Below are 21,878 nucleotides of genomic sequence, written 5' to 3'. Positions count from 1 at the left end.
ATCATGTGTTTTTAGGAACATTAACTAAATGAGATTCATAACAAATATAGATAGTTTAAATACATTTCTTCTCGAGCCAAGTTTTATACTTCAAACAGTCCCTTTTCATGTGCCCTTTCTTTTTACAAAAATAGCATTGATCTTTCTTGCCAAAATTCTTTATTGGCAATTGAGCTGACTTCTTATAATTGGAGGCACCCTTACTCTTTCCCTTTTTGCGCTGAGTCGCCAGATTAATAGATTTTGTTATAATTTCCGGCTTCTCCTGCTTAAGTCTCTCATATTCTTGAACACACATGGTCAATAATTCATTTATTGACCATTCATCCTTATATGTGTTATAAGAGATCTTAAAAGGCAAACTCAAATGGTAATGAGTTTAGAATTAGATAGACTAAGAAGGAGTCGGAGATCTCAATTTTTAAAGCCTTTAGTTGAGCTGCTATGTTTCGCATCTCTATGATATGCTCGCGCACACTCTTGGCTCGATTGTACTTGATGCCCGAAAGTCGTTTCATCAGCGTGCTCGCCAAAGCTTTATCGGAGCTGACAAACTGCTCCTCAATAGCCTTTAGGTAATTCTTGGCTTTATCACATTCTAAAATCGATCCTCTTATGCTTTTTGATACTCTAGACTTTTTGAGCATCAAACTTAAGCGATTAGATTACTCCCACTTTTCCTGCGCGGATTCTTGCTGTGGAGTCATTGGCCCCACTACCTTAGGCGGTTGCTCAATACGCAGAGTCTAAGTCTAAATCCATATAACTCAAAGTAAAAGAAATAATTTTTTTCCAATCAGAATAATTGTCCCCATGTCACGCCCGGGTACCAGCGGAAGCATATCCGGCACGTGCACAGACCCGCCATACACCTGCAGTATATAAGGCGTCTACGAGAAGCAAGTCGATAGGAAGTAAAACAAGAGAGTCCTATCCTAATATCAGAGCAAAGTACAAGTCGATATACAACGAGTATCCAATCCGAGTCAAAATCCAAAGTGTATACAAACCATGAACTCAGCAAAAAGGAGAAGTAACACTACTATAATCTCAACCCCGAAAGTAAATATACATCACGGGTGTACAAAAAGAATAGATACAATGGTGGTCTCTCTATATATATATGGACATCACCCTCGGCCGTAGCCCGAGTAGCAAGGTGATTGAATAGCAGCTCTTAGTGTTCCATAGCTAGGCGCTCCCTTGCCACAAATCCCTAGCCCATCTGTAAGCTCTGTAAAAACAATCACATAAAGAGGGTGAGTATATTAACAATAAGTTTCCAGTGGGTAGCCGACCAGCCTCGAGGAATTACACACTAGGTCAAGATGTACAGAAGGAATAAAGAACAAGTATTTGCCTGAATTATTTTCAATGCTAACAATTCATAAGCCATGTTAACAATATTGAACATGTAAAGCAACATGTGATATAGCATAACAGTAATGATTGTCAACTGAGATGCATAGAAGCATGGCTTTATACTATATGCATAAACGTAACATAGTGTGGTAATAACTACTGTAAATGTAACTGGTAATTATTCTTTCTGTCCAATTATCTTTAGCACTTTTTCTTTCATACAGGGATCTACTCAGGTCTAGTCAGCTTGCCGCGACTAATGGCCCGTGGTTAGTTATTACTACTCACGGGAATCACTTCGCACCCAATCAGCCGGGAGCGAGCAACTGTCGGCGTAGGCAAACTTCGGCGTGCCGGCTGTGGCGAGCTCCCAGCCTTGTGGTGCGAATGGAGACGGATGGCAGAGCAAAGCAAGGTACACGAGCCAACATGTCTTCTTATCATGTTTTAGTTCAAATATTTCGTTTTCGATCCTTTGATCGGAATGTTCAGTTTACAAATATTAAACAACGTAGATCATAGTTTAGTAAGCTAAGGGTAATGTTAATTTACATATGGTTTGAATACTGTTCCGACTATCATGGAGGATTAAAGATGTCATTGGTATCTTCTACTTTCCAAATTATATTCATATATGTCCATTAGTTATCTAAATTTAACATAAATATAGCCATATAAGACTTATGATTGGTGCTCTCTCTTCATAGAGGTTCTATTTCCATTATTGCTAAGCTTAATTCACACGGATGTCCCCACTCTCATTTAGTAACTACATAGTGACAAATAACACGACATTATATCGATCTCTATAAGCTGAGTATAGAACATAGAGGAAGTTCACTGTCTGCGTTAGTCGATCATGTACTATGCTCAAAGCAGTCACAAGAACGTTCACATCAGACTCAGCTCAACAGTCCCAACTGCTGAAAACAATGACGGTAACAAAACCGCCCGGCGATTATACAATTCCATTTCAGGCAGTTCCTAATAGATACAAAGTGGTAGCCCCTCCAATTCCATCGTTCCATGTTTTTGGTTTGTTATTACCTCAAGTTAAGTCTTCCGGAAGGCCTCAGCCACAAAGGCGATCAAGGGTCAAATTACTGTCTCGCTAGCCGAAATAATATCAAACGGTCAATCATTGGCCTATTAATTAAATATAGCCGGAATTGCTATATTCAGTTTTCTAATGAAGTTCTTAGCTTACCTAGGTACTTCATAGATCAGACTGTCAAACCAGATTTAGGGTACGAAAGTCAGAACTCACAGAAGCGTCGAGACTGCTGCAAAGGAAATCCAATTTGCATTATAGTTACGCTTCAAACAATAGCATTTCGTTCAAATGAAACTTCATAAAAATGTAAAATATCTCCATGTAGCTTTAAAGTAGCTTAAACCCTGGTAGAAGCGAGGTAATTCACAGTCATTAATCACTATAATTTGCGGGAAATTCAGGGTAAGCAACTAGAAGCATTAACTTCAAACGGCAACACGTAAACGATACTGAGAACGTTGATAAAGAGAAAAATCGCATCGGTTTACTTCATCAAGACTTGACCAACGCACCCAGCTTGGTCCAGGGGTGCGAAAATCTTCCACAAACGCTCTCTTGAAATGTATGCAAGGCGCTGCGACTGCTCGAAACAGAGAAGAACGCGGCGACGCGAAAAACGAGCGAATGGCGAAATTCTTTGCTAGAAGAGAGAAAACCTAAGGAGAGAGGAAGAAAAATGATGCAAGTTGTTCTACTGGGCTCTAGCAACACTACAGAGCTACAAGATCGCTGCTGGATAAATAAGTAGGCACCAAGATGTGAAATGACATTTGGCCCTGTTACGAATTCATGCCAGTTTGTACGGTCAAGGTTAATGGCTGTACCGATACGCAAGCAGCAAAGATGCTGAAATTTCGCAGGTCAATGCGATTTTCTTATATTTGCTATCCAATCTACTCTAAACTTGTCAAAACACTTGTGTTCTACCTCTTTAGAACATGTAGGAGTGATCCAACTTCCACACACTCGAACTGTCGCAATGCAATAAGTTCAGTGTATTACACCCAGTTAAGTAGAGGGATCAGAAACATCATTAAAAAATATATTAAAAAATACGATAGAGGATAGAAGTGCAAAAAAAAGAAATATTTTGAACTTATCGTCTACTATAAAAAATAATCTTTAGATTAGTAAGATATCTCATTTCTGTGGGCAGAGTTTGACAACCGAATAGAATTCATGTACTTTAATAGTTAAGACTAGCAGAAAATTAATGTCTAAACAACAAGAGTCTGTACCTGACGGCTTAACGATAACTAGCAATACTAGCAATTTAATTCCAAAAATTCTTTTTCAGTCAAAAGTTAAGAAAAGTTTTTTATTTCTGCTAATAATCAAATTTTAATTAAGTATTAGTAATCCTTATATATTCTTTCATTATCTATAGGAGTGTAGTACTCTAAGCTAATTAAAATAAAATATCTTATTTGATTGATTGATATATAAAATAAATTGGAAATCATTTGAATTTCGGTTAACTTTAAATCATATATTTTTAAGAAAAATACCATTAAGTAGTAGTAACCGATGACTGAATAGCAGCTAATGTGGTATCTTAACATAGTTAATCTCCAATCTTATATAGATATTGAAATAACCGAAATTACACGGATTATTCCAAAATGCAAGCGAAAAAAAATAATTAAAACTATAAAATATTTTCTGAACAACCTTATGTGATCAAAATATTAAACTGAATGAAAGTTCTATATACCCTCTCCCAATTTATTTTTATTAACCTTATGTGTGTTAGACATAATGTAAAAATCTATACCGAATAAAAATAATCTATAACACATTACTTTTAATTATGTAAATAAATAACGAGTACAATGAAATCCTATACGACAAATACAATGGATAGATATAATTTTATATATAAACTTTCAAGATGATTACTTATAAAGAAAAAATTTATAATCAAAATATTGTTATTATATATTCTTTATTTTATTTAAATAATAAATAAATTTTGGATTGGCACTAAGCAGCCTGTGGGGCTTTGCCCTGGTACGGAAGTAAGACCGGGTTTAGGGTGCTGGTATGCAGGCCCTAGCGGCGCCTGATGCTATATGATCGGCGGTGGCGTGTGGCTCGAGTCCCACGCCGCCCTTCTCTTTTTTTTTTTTAATTACTTATGAGCATGTGTCAAATGCAGGCGAATGCAGATGCGCCGTTCTTCGAATGTCCAGTTGATTGATGGCCAGCTGACTGTTAACCATTATGCCAAACTATCGACAATTTATTTATTATAATTTATTTTAATTGGAAAAAAAAACAAAGAATCCTAAAAGAACGAAGATCTAGACAAAGGTGCGGTTCTGATACAATGCTGAACCTTTATAAGAATAAAGATCGTACCTTCTGTTTACGATTTTAAGTTGGCATATTTTGAGTAAGTTGTAGTCTTGAGGGGGTTTAAAGAAATAGCAAAGATCGATGTAAACTAGACCTTTGCATATCATTGGAGGTTCGAGTGATTGGGTGTGTTCTGAGGCTTTTGCAGATTTTCTGGTGGTCGGTTGACTGTGTTACGAACTATGGCACGTTCCGACGATTTGTGGTTACAACCTCGCAACCAAAATCCGAAAACGAATTGGTTGACTCTGGATGAGTGCTGGCGGGCTCTGTACCGCGTACAAGGTTGTGTATGTACGGTACAAGGTTGATGGTTGTACGGTCATGCATCGGAGTTGTACGCAGGTACAGAGACGACCGATAACCCACACCCGAACCCAGCAGTCCAGAAACTCGGCAGCTCGGGGGTTTTGGATTTCGCATGCGAATTGTACGTATCAGGACCGTGTAACGGTACAAAGCCGGACAGATTCGCACAGTTCGAAACTGCAAAGGGGTGTTTTTGTTTTGTGAGCACTTATATTTAGAACCCACGCACTAGGGCATTCCCTGAGACCCTGAAGAATCTGGAGTTGACGGGTAGGCGTAGTTCTCCTTTGCTTCTTGCTGCTTTGGTCCTTCTTTTGGATTTTGTTTGGACTTAATCTATCTTTTTTCCACTTTATGGGTATTCCATGGTTGGAAGCAGAGCGTTGGATTTTGGGACCTTGTTGAGGGAAGAACTTGGGCATTTAGAGCATTTAGAGTTTGACTTTAAAGTTCAGAGGTAATCCATTTATTCTCTTCTCTAAAATAGAATTTTATTGGAGGATGTTTGGGTGTGATGAAACTAGATGGAGATTTTAGGGCTTTTTTGGAATTTTGATTTTTAGCGGCTTTTGGAGCATTGATTGATTTGAGCATTGAACTTCTTTAGGTATAGATTGAGATAGGTGTTTCTAGCTCTCTTTTGGAGCTTTGTAGAGTTATCTTCTCTTGAGGTGGTTTCGGCCATTTTTGCTTCTAGGTTAATATTTGCTTATAAGATGTATCGTTATGCCCGTGTTATTCTTTATTCGTCGAATACTTTTAGGGTATTTTGAGACCGAGGACAACTTTGTTTAGGCGACGAAGCGCCCAGTGTACGGTTTGGTGGGGTTTGACTAGCCAACAATGAGAAATTCTTCATTTTGTGATAAATAAGTATCAGTTTAATTAGAACAAGCTGCATAATCTATGATAGGTATATTTATTTTGAAATTTTAGGATGCTTAATATGCCTATGTTATGTGTAAGGAATTCGGACCTCCATATAGTAGAGACTAGTTGGTTGCAATATGTTTGCATCCTTAGACTTGAATATAAATTCGCTATTGTGGAAAATCGCATCTTTTGATGCATTTAAAGTTATTCCTTATTGATCTTAAAGGTTCTTGCTAACGATAAAGAGGCTCGGGACTTGTGCTATTTGTGAATAATTGGGCTAGTGTCATAAAGGGCACAAGATTAGTAGTATTGGAATTTCATGTTGTGACTGAACTAGATTCGGATGCTAGTGAATTATATCCATAGTGTAGAGAATAAGGATTTGGATATGAGACTCTTGGACTATGGGCTTGTCATTTGTGCTATTCCACCAATGCTTGTGGGGTCTGTCCTATAAGCCGGATCTTCCGGCGGTTAGCCTAGTGCTTTTGATAATCGCTCGTGCGGTAGTTGAGAAGCTTATGGGGGGCGAGAAAGACGATCACATTCCAATGAGTAGGGATGTCCGTGTACCACAGCTTAGCGGACAAGCTGGATACCTTGGGTAAGGTCCCTATTGAAGATGGAAAACGACACAATGTTGAGTGTGTGATAATCACTATAGACGAGGTAGTAGCTGAATTGCTTTGATTTTGCTTTATGAATAGATTGTGGACATTTGGATTTTATTATACATGTAGTATGATAGGGATGTGTTATTTGCAGTCCTTATGGATGCATTGTAGCCATGACAAAGTAAAATATATCCTTTATATCTTGTTTAATAAGTAAATATGATATACTTTGAAAACATGTAGATATATTTAGCATGACAAGATAAGTCACATTATAAATGCATGTTAATTGAGTTGTTAGTTGATTTAATAATCTTTCTGATATGCATTTATCGTTCTATTATGTTGAGATTACTCCCCTTTTTCTTTTAGGGCTGTGAGCAATGAGCTGAGGTCAGTAATTGCCCACTGGGAACTATAAATTATAGTTCTCACGCCCTCTTTTTCTCGATGTTTTTCAGAGCCTTCCACGCAGGGTGAGGCCAGGGATCGCGGGAAGGGAGTTGCTTCGAGCTAGCTTCCTTTGAGGACGAGTTGCTAGGTGGTCTACCTCTCGATATATATTTTATTTTTTGCGAGAGGTTCAGGGTTTTACCAGTGTACTAGAGACCACCATTTTTGTACTTTTGAGACTGATAGTGTACTACTTATGGTTTCTTTTATTGTCTAGCTTTATTTCTTTATTTTGGTGTAGATGATAGAACCTTACTCGCTCTGATATCATTAGCTGCTAGTTATTTTACTTCTTTTTATTTGTTCTATCTCTTGCTTTACTTCCGCTTTTTATTGTAGATGCCTTATATGTGTAGACATATGGCCGGTCTGGGCACGCTACCGGAAGGGCCTCCGCTGGTCCCGGGGCGTGACAATCGAAGACTCAAAACATGAATTCACAATACTCGGTAAGTTTAAATTATGTTGATGGTGATTTATAAACATTTACAAGTGTTTGGAAGACATTAGAATGGGTTTAAATTAATAAAATAATCAAAATCGAGTTTTTTCAAGTTTCAGGATCCGAACCCTGGAAACAAGGTTCGGACCCCGTAAGCCTTCTTGGCTGGTAGGCTGTCAAGGTCTACCCTGGCAGCAAGGGTCCGGACCTTGATGGTCCGTGCCCTGAAAGCAAGGTCTGGACCCTGAACCCGACGTGAGTTTTCAAATATGGTTTTTTCAATCCTAATCTATTTCTAATGTCTTCTAAACTTATAAATAAGATGTGGAGGTGTTTCTAAAAGGTGGCTAAGTATAGAATATCTTTTTGAAGCCCTAGAAACTTGTTTGGTGCTCTCTTTCTTATCTCCAACAACAAGTTTCTATCAGATCAATTCTTGAAACCCTAATTTCTCATTCTTCATGGAGAATTAATCCGGCTATTGCTTAGAAACATCTTCTATGGTTCTTTCATGATCATCTAAGCAATAAATCATCACCAACCTTGTTCATATTGCTCCGAATGGAGTGTGTTCGTGGATTTGAGTCGGCATCGTGGATTCGGCGTAATCAAAGCTTCGTGGATTCGAAGTGTGGACGTTTCATGGATTCGGGATCATGGATTCGGACGTGGGGCGTGGACAACTTGTTGGTGTGCGCGAGATCCAGAGAAGATAAAAGAGAGGTTTGAGTCCGTGGATTCGGTAATCACCTTGTAATCTTTTATTTTTTAGTAGATTGTTATCGCGTGTTGGTCCCGTGGGTTTTTTATTCCTAGTTGGAGTTTTCTCACGTAAATCTTGGTGTGCTATTTTATTTTCCGCGCATATATTTTTATCGCATTGCGATTGTGTTTTTGACCTATCCACCTATTCACCCCCTCCTAGGTGTTTGATAGTATCTAGATAGATCCTAGGGCTCCTCATAACTTACACCTTCTGTCGTGATTTCGATTTTTGTACCCGATTTGTAGGCGGCGGTTCTTGCTCTTGGTTCGTCCTCGTTCGCGATCTGTAAAAAAAAGGGAACGTTTCGAGTCTAATGCCCTTATCCCTAGAGATTGAGCCATCACAGAAAATTGGATTAAGGTTAGACCGGGACTCCTATATCTTACATATATTTATAACTTGATATCACTACACCAAAAAGGACTTTTTGTGGCAATTATTTAGCGGTGATTATCAAACGGCCGCTATTACTATTATTTTATTACACCTTTAGCGACAATTATTTTTAAATATATAGTTTCAACCTACTAATATTTATATATTAAATATAATCCTAATCCAACCCCAACCTAACCCAACCTCAACCTAACCCAACCCAACCTCGCGCCCTCTCTCAAACCCAGTAGCCCACTCCCCCCTCGGCCCTCTCTCGATCCAAGCTCCCCCTGCCCCTGCCTCCCCTCCCCCTCCTCTCTCGATCCAACTCCCCTCCCCCTCCCCCTCCCCCTCCTCTCTCGATCCCGAGTTCCGAGCTCCTCCAAACCCTAATCCCTCATTGTCCTACGACGCCGAAGATGAAGAAGACGACGAGGGTCCTCCAAATGCTAACCCCTCGTTGTCCTATGCCGCCGCCATAGCGCAGGAGCCCGAGCTCCTCCTTCACCGCACCTCCGCCATGCCTCTCTCCCCCCAATCCTCCGCCTTCGCCGCGGCGGCGTCCCGCCTCCTCGGCCCCGCCATTAGGGTCTGGGACCCCTGCAACCTCCTCCTCTGCCCCCCGCCGACCCCAACGCAGCCGCCGAGGTCCTCCTCGTTGCCTACGGTGAGTGCGGGGACGAAGCCCCCCGCGCAGACCTCGTTGGAGGGCGCCGCCCCGGCGCCGAGCTCACCGCCGCAGGGCAGCGCCAGGCACGAGCCCGAGCCCGGGGGGCCGTTATCTTCGAAATTTAGGTAAGTTTGAACTAAGGGAGTTTGTTGGGACTCAATTTGATCTTTTATTAGCTGTAATTTTAGGCCAATTGACGAAAAACTGATGCAATTTCCATCTCTGCTCAAATTTCAGCTTGTATTGGATTTCAAGGTTTCTTTGACTTAATTCTTAGAATTTGACCTCCTCGCAATGAATCGAAGCTTTTATGGGTGATCTTGTCGAAAGTGAATAGTGTGGTCGATTCTCTCAACTTAAACTCAAGTTAGTTGAGGCTAAATTGCTAAATTTACACTTAAGGGTAAATGCTGAATTTTTAGAAATTTGGCCTAATTTTGGGAATCTTAACTCTAATTTTCTCTTGCGAGTTAATTAAGGGATTCTAGTTGGTCTACACCTGATTTGTAGCTGACTCAAAGTTGCTACAATCTGGATTGTAAGGTACATTGGCCTAGAATTATGTAAATTTGATTCCGAAGTTGAATTTACATGTAATATTGACTTCCATTTGAAACTGTGTTCATCATCATGTTTAGTACCTTAATTTGTAGATTTGCCTTTCTTTACATTGTTTTACAGCTTCAGGCTCTTCTCTATCAAATGTCCTCTTACTTATGATTTGTGTCCTCGGTTTGATATCTATGTTGAACAGTATTTCTTGAAGACAGTCTCGATTACGGCATGATTCTATTTTCAGGTTGCCATAATATCTAATTAGCATACTTATACCTATTTCTTTGCTTAATTTAATTTCACTATTTATCACTTCATGCTACATTTACCATCAGTTATTTGTATTAGAGTTCTTGATATTTGCTTTTGAAGAAAACCAAGCAATTAGGAGTTCTCGGAATCCTGAGGGAGTATAGAATCAAGGCGCAATTCCTTTGATATTTTCTAATATACTGCTTGTTACTTTAGATTTGCTCTGTTATTGTGCATACTGTTTTTGTGACAGTTTTTAATCCGAGTACAGATGGAGGGGGAGGGGGAAGATGCACCTACTGTAGGTGATTGGGAAACATTATCCTGAAATTTAATTTTGAATTAGTTCTTTGATCGACATGTTTGATTTGACAACATTTGCCGAGCTTCCTTTTTTAATCTTATCTTCTTGACAAATTTTGTGGTGAATACTTGGTAACTGTCTCATCTGCCCTCTTAAATTGTATCAATTAAAAGTCTCTAAGCACGTATACTCTGTGAGATAACCTGGAAAACTTCTTATTAATGATTGAAGGAATGTGGGTATATTCTTGTATTAAGATTTAAGAAAATGATTTTGTTGTGTTTTGGCAGCAATCTTTGGTTGGTGAAGATTCAGCTGAAGAACAGCTATTTGCCACTGAGAGAAGTACAACAAAGGATGACATTTGTGGTGACCTTGATAGCTACCTGAAGAAAATAGAGGTATGAAAAGCGACTTGTCGACCTTTCCAAATAACCCTTCACATCTTTTAACTATATGGGTGGATTTCTTCCTATTTGCCTCATGTGATACATGGAAAAGAACTAGTTTTCCAGTTTCGTCATCCTATTCTTGTTTCTTTACCTGAATTCTGTTTGATGTTATAAACAGTCTGGTGCGCGTGTTCAGTTTCATTGTTCACAAGCTACAATAAAACTGATGGATTCATGAATGTATTATTTATGATTTTTCATTGAAAGCCTTACAGTGTCTTCTGAAGCTTTATTTTCAGTTAGCTCCTTTAGTTTTTCTTGTACCAGTGCCATCTCCACTTCAATTTCCAAAATAGAGCATCTATCATGGGCCTTCACTGCCGAAAGCGGTTGCTCTAGTATGACTCCTCCATTATCTGGCATTACATAAGCTGAGATACAAGAGAACATTTAGCTCAGTCTTAAAAATTCATTGATCATGGATCTAGTAAGAATGATGAAGTTTCAAATCAGATTAATATCCAGATTCTTAACATTATAAGAGAACTCAATTTTGTTAAGTATTTGTATCGGTATAACAACTATCACTACTCTTGATATCTTATATTTTCCTCTTTCTGTTGTCAATAGACCTAAAATTTTGCTCATTAACTATTTTATCTGGTGTTTCCTGGTAGATTAGATTCTTCCTTTTGCTAGTACTCATCAGAATTCTATTCCACTTTCTGCAGAAAATGGTTTATCTCTGCTTTTAGAACATGGGTGGCCTTTGTCTACAATGCAGGGTATATGTGTACAGCAAGCAATCACTCTACAATCCTATTGAAAATAAGTTGTTCACTGCACATGTATGGATTACTTCCACTATGCTTGCAGTTGTAGGGTCTTCTTCTCGCTAACATCTAGTTCATCATTGTTTATAATATTTAAAGAAAGAAATGATCAAATTTTGAAGTTCTTGCAGAATAGTATTTGTCAACCTTTTCTCTTATTACTTTTTGTGTGTTTCTATTCTACTACTTTTCACTTGTGCATCAGTACAACCACACTGGTCTCTAGCTTAAGAACTTAAACATGGTATCAAAAATAGATGAGAAGCAACTTTTTGGTGCTTACCAGTTGAAATATGAAGTAGCATCTCCAGTTTCAGACATCTTGTCGCAAATGCTGAAACATGCTTGACTCCAAAAGTGTTTATACCCAAAGCTGTATCATACCTATGATGTTTCAAAACAAAATTAATTGTTAATCACGTAATTGAGTTCACATGGAAAGATATTATGCAAGTTTCTAACGCTTTGAAACTTGTGTTACTGCAGACAATATGCAGAAGAAATTTCAGGGATTTACATTTCCCTCTGATCATAAAAGTATCGAGGAGCAGAAATTAGTCATCATAGTATTTATTACCTTTCAATAAAGGCTGTGTTGGCCGCTAGATGGACAATGACATTTATTTCGTCCCAGAGGTTTTCTTTAAGTTTTCTATCGTATACTCCCAAATCTTCAATGGAAATGTCTCCTGCAATAGGGCAAACTTTGTCCCAGAAGAATGAAGGGAAGTTCCCTTGGTATTTCTCTACAAGAACTTTGAATACTTCTTTTTGCATTACCTACAAATAAGATGCATTAAAACGCAGATGACACACTGCAGAAAGATTTGCAACAACAATGATGGTTGGATGGCTGGTACTTTACTGAACCTCTTCATCAAGAAAAGGGTTCTTTTTATTTTCCATTACTGTGCTAGAACGTAGCATTTAATTTCTGTGTTATAAAATTAAGAAAAGCGAATTACTGAATCTTTAGCAGTAATTCTTTTCTAGCTTGGTATTAATAGTAGTATTCCCAATAATTTTGGTATCACTTAGTTTGGTTCAATAGGATGGTTGGAGTGTTACATTAGTTATTTAATATTGTATAACCCCTAATAATCATAAAATTGAAGACTTGATATATACTATGGTATACTGAATGTTATAATGTTACAGACTCTCTGTATAGAATAGGATATAATTGTATTGTGCTTTGACCCAATATATTAGATGGTATTTACTGTTTATTGTATATTATGTATCATATTGCTTTGTATCATATTATACTGGAGTGCAGCCAAAATGTGGGATGAAAGCCCGAGTTGTATTTAGAGTTAGCGTAATAGAGTTTATGTAATACTATATAAAAGTTTCAAGATGAGAGTTGTTGCCGTAAAATGAAATTTTAAGTCTAGAATCCAAGTCACCCTCATGGAAATGCTATTCCTACCATTCCTGAGAAAGCAAGCATCTTTCTGTTGAATCAAACATGGAATTTCTTGACCTATACTGAATAATCCCTTAACGTGCGACACTTGTAGTACATTTTTCATTGTTTGGTTGGATTGTCCCTTGTATTTCTCAATCAATCTGGAAGTGAGTACAGCAGGAACAACCATCCGAACAGATGTTGTGATCAGGCCTTGAGATTAATTTTATGTTTTTTGAGTAGGTAAGGCGTCGAAGCACAGAGTACTAATTGGCTAAGCTGCAAATCAGACTAATGTATACTCTCTTTTGCAAAACATGTGGAAAAAGTAACAAGTTTCAATTTCAAGTACTGTCAAATCTGTGGTAAATTTGAGCTAATTGTTTTGCACCTCAGATTTCGAGAGCTTGCAAAGTATGACGCTAACCTCGGTTTCCACACGGTGCTTCGCAGATATGCTATCATTAGCACGCACCAACAGGTAAAGCTTCTTCACCTTTGGTTGTATTCGAAGTACCTTCTCCACAAACACTTCATTCAGAAAAAGAAAAAAGAAAAGAAAAAAAGGCTATCAAGTTTAATCAACACAATGTTTTAAAGTTAGAGATGGAGGCAGCGGGTGATAGAGCCTAGTTGGAAACGCATTATCCAAATGCAATTTCTTTGATGCTTAGAGCCGAATGCGTCTCGGAGCATAGCTTCAAACACTTATTCAATTTTTAAGACGCTCGACAGTATCAAAGAAGTTGTGTTTAGATAATGCACTTGGAAACTAGCCTATATGTCTCACGCTTTGCTATAAACTCGGTGGCGCCGGTGACAAGCAGGCTCTTGCCCTCGAGGAAGTTTTCTATGCTCTCTGACTCCATGGTCGTGAGAAATAGGACAACTGAACAGGGGCAGCGTACTATGTTTACCTCTAGGATAGTGTGTAAAGCAACATTTGATCTTAATTAGTTTTTCTTAGTTCAATCTATGCATCAAATATCACTCATCATCCTATTTGGCATAATTTTGGTTTGTTGGTTCAATTATTGTGAATCTTCATAACATGGTTGAAGGTAATCCTATTTGGCATGGTTTTGGTTTGTTGTTAAGGATGCATCAGCAATAGGGAGTAATTTCAGATATTTATATATTGTTAAGTGTTAACTATTGTCTTCTTATTTGTTGATGAACAGTACAACCTAATTTCTATATTTTTCAGAAATTTGATATGATGATTTTTATTTGGTAATTTCAGATACTAATTTTATGACTTCTTTTTGGTTGATCCAGATCAGCTGGAGCTGCGAAAATTGAAGTGGAAAGCAAGACATGCGGTGTTTGTTATTTTTTTGCTACATTTTGAACAAGTATTTTTGGTTAGAACTTATGTTTGAAATTTAATTTGAATTCTGAGATTGTAATTTGAGAGTTGAGACTATTTGTTATACAAATTATTAATGCTTTTTGGTTACTAATATTTTTTAATATTTCAATTCATTGTAGTATTTAGTTGTTAATCAAGTATTTTAATATTAATTTAATTGCCGCTATAAGCTTTATTAATCAATCATTTAGTATGTTTTTTGCGGCAATTATAATTAATTGTAGCGGCATTTATAATAGTTGTTATTGTATATTATTTAGCGGCATTTATAATAGTTGTTATTGCATACTATTTAGCGGCATTTATAATAGTCGTTATTGTATAATATTTAGCGGCATTTATTTGGATTTTTACCAACCGCCAGAATAAATGCCGCTAAAACTTTTAACGACCCTGCCAATAGCGGCAATTGTTAAAATTGCCACAAAATATTTTAGCAGCAATTGTAATTGCCGCTAATTTAAAAAATAATCGCCGCTAAAAAGTAATTTTGTTGTAGTGTATAAGGATGTTAAATCACGTCTGTTCATCAAGAACGTGTCCAGATATATCCTAACCGTAAGATCTACAGTATCTTTATAGATTGAGTTAAATAGATTGACTGTATCTTTATGAATCACCTTGAATATATCACGTGGGCCACATCCAGCAGTTGATACTCGAGATCTCAAATTCGAATCTTAGTTGATTCATATTTTCAGCTAAGTTTATATTTATTTTTAAAAGAAATAAACGAAGCGAGTAGCATGCTCCTTTTCTCGCAAAAAAAAAAAAAAAAAAAAAAAAAAAAAAAAAAAAACCAAATTTGATGTTTAATTGCTAACATGCTACCATTTGGAAAAGAAATTGATTTTACATTTCGTTTATCCAAATATTTTAAGCTTTGTATTTAATATTTAATGACATCTTTTAAAGATCGATCGAATATGATAGAGAGAGGGCTATAGTCTCTATGCAAAGCCCCTTGATTTGGGCCATGACAACCATCCTTTATACAATTCAAATCTAAAATAAAATTTATATGAAAATATGGAAGGTTTTGGAAAAGTAAGAATAGCCCACTAACAATTCAAGGCTTGCTAGATCATAGTAGCATGACAGGATATATCTAATTATGAATGAAACAGTAAAACAGTCAATAACACAATACGAGTAACTACAATTAAGAATGTACTACATGTACACATGCAGTGTCTCCTCACCATATGGTCGATCCATGCTCAGGGAACATCTGGGCACCGAGTTCTAGTGATTTGGATATGATCATAATTAGTGAACAATAAGTAATGCACATAGCCATCGACATAAATTAAGATGCTCTGAATTATGCTCTCGATAGGTCATACTAAGACACTATACTCAATATGCAATACATCATCAAACTAATAAACTCAACATCTCCTCAACAATATTCTGTCCCATTATATCTACATCCATACCACCCGTATCCAAACATTAATTAGCGTACGACTCTATTAGGATTCATCGTAACGTATTGAGAACTTATCTTAGGCAAATATTATTTGAAGTAATGCAGTAACACATCTTGATCGTCATAACATATCCGGTTATCTAGGTGTACGCTACTCATCCTCACTATATATCTTAATTTCTTGTAATCAGAGTAGACCCCTTTCTGTTATTTGCCTGGGATAGTCCCTCTTCGCAAATAGTCGGGACATGTCCTTTTTTAATTGCATGTAGTCGGGATAGGTACCCTTTTACACGTAGCTAGGACAGGTCCCTTTTTGCACGTAGCAGGATTGGGCACTTTTCAAAATGTGTTTACAATCCCTCCACATGATCTAAGACATGTCCTATCCTAATTTCTACTCCGCGTACAGTCGATCCAACCCCACTATTCAAAATCTAAAAAAAAGAGCGCTAGCTTTGCCAAAGGAATGTTAAATAGTTTAAAACCCATTTCCGTGGCAAAATTACAAAAAATAACTAACATACAAAGATAAATACTCAAGGTTAGTGTCACGCTCCGGGACCCAGCGGAAGCCCACCTGGTGCGTGTCCAGACCCGCCATACGTCTAAAACATATAAGGCGTCTATAAAAAAAATAGTAAATAGAGCAATAGTAGAAAAACATCTAGAAGTATCAGAGCAAAGTACAACTAGATTCTATAGTATAAAAATAAACAAAAGGCTAAAATCCACTAAAAGAAACCATAAAGTAGTACATCAAAAATCCAAAATACAAATGCTAAAAGTAATACATAGGTGGTCTCTATACAGGGATACAACTCTCACTCTCTCTATAAAAACAAAAGAGAGAAAACCACCTAAGCAAAAAGTAAATCCTTGCTATCTAGCTACGCGACCCCTTTGCCGCGATCCCGTGCCTCCACCGGTGCTGAAGACTCTGAAAGAAAACCATAAAACAGAGGGCGTGAGAACTATTAAATAATAGTTCCCAGTGGGCAATTACTGACTTCAGTGCAATGCGCTACTAAGCCCGAAAACCAAGCAGGTAAGTAAGAATAAATAAGCGATATGAATGACAAGTATTTAAACATGAATACTTACTAAACCATAATGTCTCTATTTAGTATGAATTTGCATAAGTAATAAAACTATTGTAACATGAATATGACCAATATAATGTCCACAAGCTAAATAGTAAAATGTCAATGTTTACTATTCTAATCAATGTCCACTCGGTATACTAAGTCACTAATGTTCCAATCCTGTAGGACCTACCCGTGGGTAGTCCGGCCTGCGCCGTGCCTAATGGCCCCGTGGTAGTCAACATCCCCACTCTAGGAATGAGCCTCCTCCACGGCATACCATTTCGGCGCCAAATCCCGCACGGGCGAGCATGTGTCGCGATGGCTATCTCCGGATTGCCGGCCTGTGGGGAGCGACCCTCACAAGCATGTGCAAATAAGCACAATGGCAAGCAAGCGTAAAAGTCCGTCTCAAGTCTCAAATCATCATGTCTAAAATATGGAATGTAGCAAATCTCTCAATGGCCTATCACTATGTCATCATGTCTAAAACATGGAATATAGTCGATGTTACAATGGCCTATCAATATGTCACTATGTTGCAGTTCAATTGCTTACTAGTTTGGGTGCCTCTTTATGGCACTTTTGTCCAATGAGTTCAAACATGAGTTTAGTGTCCCAGATCACTTAATTCTAACCATTTCCAACACATGAGACATGTTCCAATTTACAAAATAGAATACTAATCATATGCATGAGAAATACACTTAGCCCTCTACTACATAGAGTCAATTTTTCATAAAACATAACGCATGCATTTTAAGTATTCTAAAATTCATAAAAATCCTATCTAGCATGAATATGCATGCATTTTGATAAAACAACAACTTTTAACCGCTTAGGAGAAGATTTCTCCTGTTCCAATGAAGCCAAACCCACCGTGACTTCTCGAAATCCTTCGTTTGCGCCGACGAAGGTGCCCACTACTCTTCTAATACCCTAAAGGTAACAAAAGAAGGGATACACGAACGTTACGAACAATCAATTGCTCAAACATTAAGCAACTCAAGCAAAGGTGAAGAAAACCCACCGAATGCGAAAAAACCTCTCTCGATCTCCAAAAGGAAGTTAGAGCCCCTCAAATCCAACCTAAACAAAGGTTCTAATAAAATCAACTCAAATTCAAAATCCCCATTACTAACCCTAATATGCTCAATCTAGGGTTTCCTTTAGTAAAAGCTACTAAAACATGAATCAAGAAGTAGATTAGGCTTACTAACCTCTCTAAAGCCCCACACATAACTTGCAAGTAAGCTAGGGTTGAAGTTCTTCCTTTCCTCAAGCTCCAATCCTCACTCTAGTGCTCTCTTCAAGGAGGTACCCCAACCAAAAGCAAAGAGGAGCAAAGGGAGGAGATCAAAATGAGCCAAAACACAAGAAAAAAGGAAAGGAAAACAAGAAAGGAGCTCTTACCTCTCTTCTCCACAGATCAGGGCTCAAAGAAGCCTCTAAGGGCTGTGGGGGTATTAATAGATAGGTTACAATTGCAAAAACACCCCTCATATCACGCAGTCTGAATTCTGCATTGTGTATCGGTAAACGGAAAAGTGTACCGGTACAAAACCCTGTGCGCGCAAACCCGAGGCTCGGGTTGGTAGAAAAACCTATCCATCGAGTTGTCACCGGTACACTTTCTTTACCGGTACAACCATCAAGGTATACGGGTACACAGCCCCTCAAAATGCAATCCGAGAGCAGCCTAAGTCCATCATTTTGGCGACCTTAGCGCTACTTTAAATACTACAATTCTCGGGATACGAGTCATAGGTCGGAACATTGTCAACGACCCTCCAGAATATCTGATAAAACTAGGAACACAAATCAAACACTCAAACCTCGCAATTTGCAAAGGTCCAGTGTGCTACATTCACCCCTCCTAAAAGGGAGTTTCGTCCGCGAAACTCGAAAACAAAATACCTCAAGACTCCATCTGAAAGAGTTGGGGATAGCGCTCCTGCAAAGCGCTCTCCAGCTCTCACGTGGCCTCTTGCTTGATCCCGTGCCTCCGCCGCGATCCCGTGCCTCCGCCGGTGCCAAAGGCTCTGAAATAAAACCATAAAACAGGGGGCGTGAGAACTATTAAATAGTAGTTCCCAGTGGGCAATTACTGACTTCAGTGAAATGCGCCATTAGGTCCAAAAGTTACAAAAAGGGGTAAGTACGAGTATAAGCAAAAGTGATATATACGACAAGCAAATAAACATGAGTACTTGCTACTACATGATGTCTCTACTTAGCATGAAATTGCGTAAGTAAGAAAGTTATACTATCATGAAAATGCACGAGTATACAACCGTCATAATATCCAGAATGTAATAGTAAAATGTCATTGTTTACTATTCTAGTCAATGTTCGCTTGGCATGTTAACTACTTAAAAGTTAAATCTTGGAAGACCCGCACGAAGGCTGTCTGGCCTGTAGACCCGCCTGTAGGCTGTCTGGCCGGTGCCGAGCCTAATGGCCCCGTGGTAGTCAACATCCCCACTCTAGGAATGAGCCTTGCCCACGGCAATCCACTTCGGCGCCCAATCCCGCACGGTGAATATGTATCGCGATGGCCATCTCCGGAGTGCCGGCTTGTAGGGAGCGACCCTCACAAGCATGTGCGAATGAGTACAATGGCAAGAAAGCGTAAGATCCGTCTCAAGTCTCAAGTCTCAAGTCTCAAGTCATCATGTCTAAAATATGGAACGTATCAAATGTCTCAAGGGCCTATCTCTATGTCATTATGTCTAAAATATAGAATATAGTAGATGTCAATGGCCTGCCACTATGTCTCTATATTGCAGTTTTCTAGTTTGCTGGTTCATGTGCCGCTTTATGACACTTTTGTTCACTAAGTCAAAGCATGATAATTATGTTTATGAATACATAATTCTAATCATTTCCCTCGCAGGAGACATGTAATCAACTCTCAAAGATAAACACTTCCACATGCATGCGGCCTACACATATAGCTCCACTATATAGAGTGAAATTTTTATTATACATAAAATATGCATTTTAAGTGTTCTAAAATTCACATAAATCCCATTTAGTATGAATAATGCAATCAAATTGACGTTACGACAAGTATAATACACATAGGGGCCGTTTCGCCCTGATTTCATGAAGCCAAACCCACCACAACTCTTGCGACCCTTCGTTTGCTCCGACGAAGGTGCCCCCTAGCTTCCTAGCACCCTAAAGATGTAGGAACAAGAGCTAAACGAACCTTACGGACATCTCAAAGCTCAAACATTAACCAACTCTAGCTAAGGTGGAGAAAACTCATCTATAGTGTAGAAATCCTCTAAGAAATTCCAAATGGAAGCCAAATCCCTTCCAAAGCAACCTATACCAAGGTTCTAAACCAATCAATTAGGTTCCAAAGCTCTCAAATAAAAAATTTCCAATTCTAACCCTAAAACCCAAATCTAGGTTTTCATTTGGTAAAACCTACCAAAACATGCTCCAAAGAGTAGATTAAGCATACTAACCTCCTTGGTAGCTCCAAACCAAACCCAAAATGCTCAAGGGTTGAAGGTTGGTCCTCTATCAAGCTCTTAGCCCAAGCTCCAAGCCACCAATGGTAAGAAGAGAGGGTGTGGGGGAAGTCCAAAGTCCACCAAGCAAGCTCTCCTTCCTCTTCTCCTCCTTCTTCCCTTTTTTCCTTCTCCTTCTTCTTCTCTTTCTAGAGAGTGTGTGAGAGAGTGAGAAGTGAGGGAAAGAGAGAGAGGAAAAGCCCTAAAAGCCCTCTAAAGTAACAAAATCTAGAAAAGCCCCTCAACTTTGCAACCTGTGCACTGCCTTGACTGGGCAGTTTTCGGGTGGAGGGACCGGTCTCTCTCCACATGGGACCGGTCCCTCAGGACCTTCCCGCAAAACCAATGCTCGAGAACCGGTCTATCTGGCCAGGGTCCAGTTGCCTCAAAGTCTGCCGCAACTATAGCTACGAGAGACCAGTCTCTCCCACTAGGGACCGGTCCCTGAGAGTAAAACTCTCAGGACTTAGCCAAAAATCCAGAATTTCGAACTACGGGTTGGAACACCATCTACGACCTCCACAAGGTGTGGAAAAGCTCGGAACTCAAATCAAACGCTCGAACCTCGCAATTTACACAGGTCCAGTGTGTTACATTCACCCCTCCTAAAAAGAAGTTTTGTCCGCAAAACTCAAAAGCAACAACATACCTCAAAGCTCCATCTGAAAAAGATGGGGGTAGCGCTCCTGCAAGGCATTCTCCAGCTCCTACGTGGCCTCCCGCTCCCCGTGGTTGTTCCAAAGAACCTTTACATGCGGAATATCCTGATTCCGCAGCTTTTGCACCTGGCGAGCCAAGATCCTCACTGGTAGCACCTCGAAGCTCAAATCATCCCGTAACTTCACAGGTGTAGCATCCAACACATGAGTCGGGTCGAAAACGTACTTCCGAAGGACCAATACATGAAAGACGTTGTGCACGCCCGATAGGTTCGGTGGTAGAGCAAGTCGATACGCTACCGGACCTACCCGCTCTAAGATCTCATACGGTCCAATGAAACGGGGGATCAACTTACCCCGAACCCCGAATCTTCTGATCCCTCTAGTCGGCAAGACCTTCAAGAATACATGGTCTCCAACTTGGAACTCCAAGTCTCACCGCCGTTGATCGGCGTAGCTCCTTTGTCTACTCTGTGCCGTCAAAAGTTGCTCCCGAGCAAATCGAACCTTGTCCTCAGCTTCCTGGAGCACATCAGAGCCTAAAACCAATCTCTCGCCAACTTCACTCCAATGAAGTGGCAATCTACACTTCCGTCCATAAAGTGCTTCGAAGGGCGCCATCTTTGTGCTTGCTTGTAACTATTGTTATAAGCAAACTCCGCCATCGGTAGATGCTGCGACCATCCTCCGTGGAAGTCAATCACATATGCCCAGAGTATATCCTCTAAGGTCTGAATAGTGCGCTCCGACTGCCCATCACTCTAATGGTGGAAAGCAGTG

The 21,878-nt window shown here is 39.1% G+C and overlaps 1 long non-coding RNA gene across 3 annotated transcripts; it reads left to right on the top strand.

Moving 5' to 3' along the window:
* The first annotated feature begins 10,797 nt into the window (after window positions 1-10,797).
* On the top strand, window positions 10,798-14,422 carry LOC109706369. 3 transcript variants are annotated; one of them, XR_002215177.1, is made up of 5 exons: window positions 10,798-11,630; window positions 12,102-12,471; window positions 13,270-13,322; window positions 13,423-13,507; window positions 14,305-14,422. It is a non-coding gene; the product is annotated as an uncharacterized LOC109706369 (long non-coding RNA). The 3 variants fall into 3 exon arrangements; XR_002215178.1 differs by lacking the exon at window positions 13,270-13,322; XR_002215176.1 differs by lacking the exons at window positions 13,270-13,322; window positions 13,423-13,507; window positions 14,305-14,422 and having other exon boundaries at window positions 11,018-11,180; window positions 11,514-11,630; window positions 12,102-13,263.
* The last annotated feature ends 7,456 nt before the right edge of the window (window positions 14,423-21,878 follow it).

Source organism: Ananas comosus, unplaced genomic scaffold (genome assembly GCF_001540865.1).
Source record: "Ananas comosus cultivar F153 unplaced genomic scaffold, ASM154086v1, whole genome shotgun sequence".
Taxonomy (NCBI): Eukaryota; Viridiplantae; Streptophyta; class Magnoliopsida; order Poales; family Bromeliaceae; genus Ananas; species Ananas comosus.
This window is presented reverse-complemented; position numbering and strand designations above follow the sequence as displayed.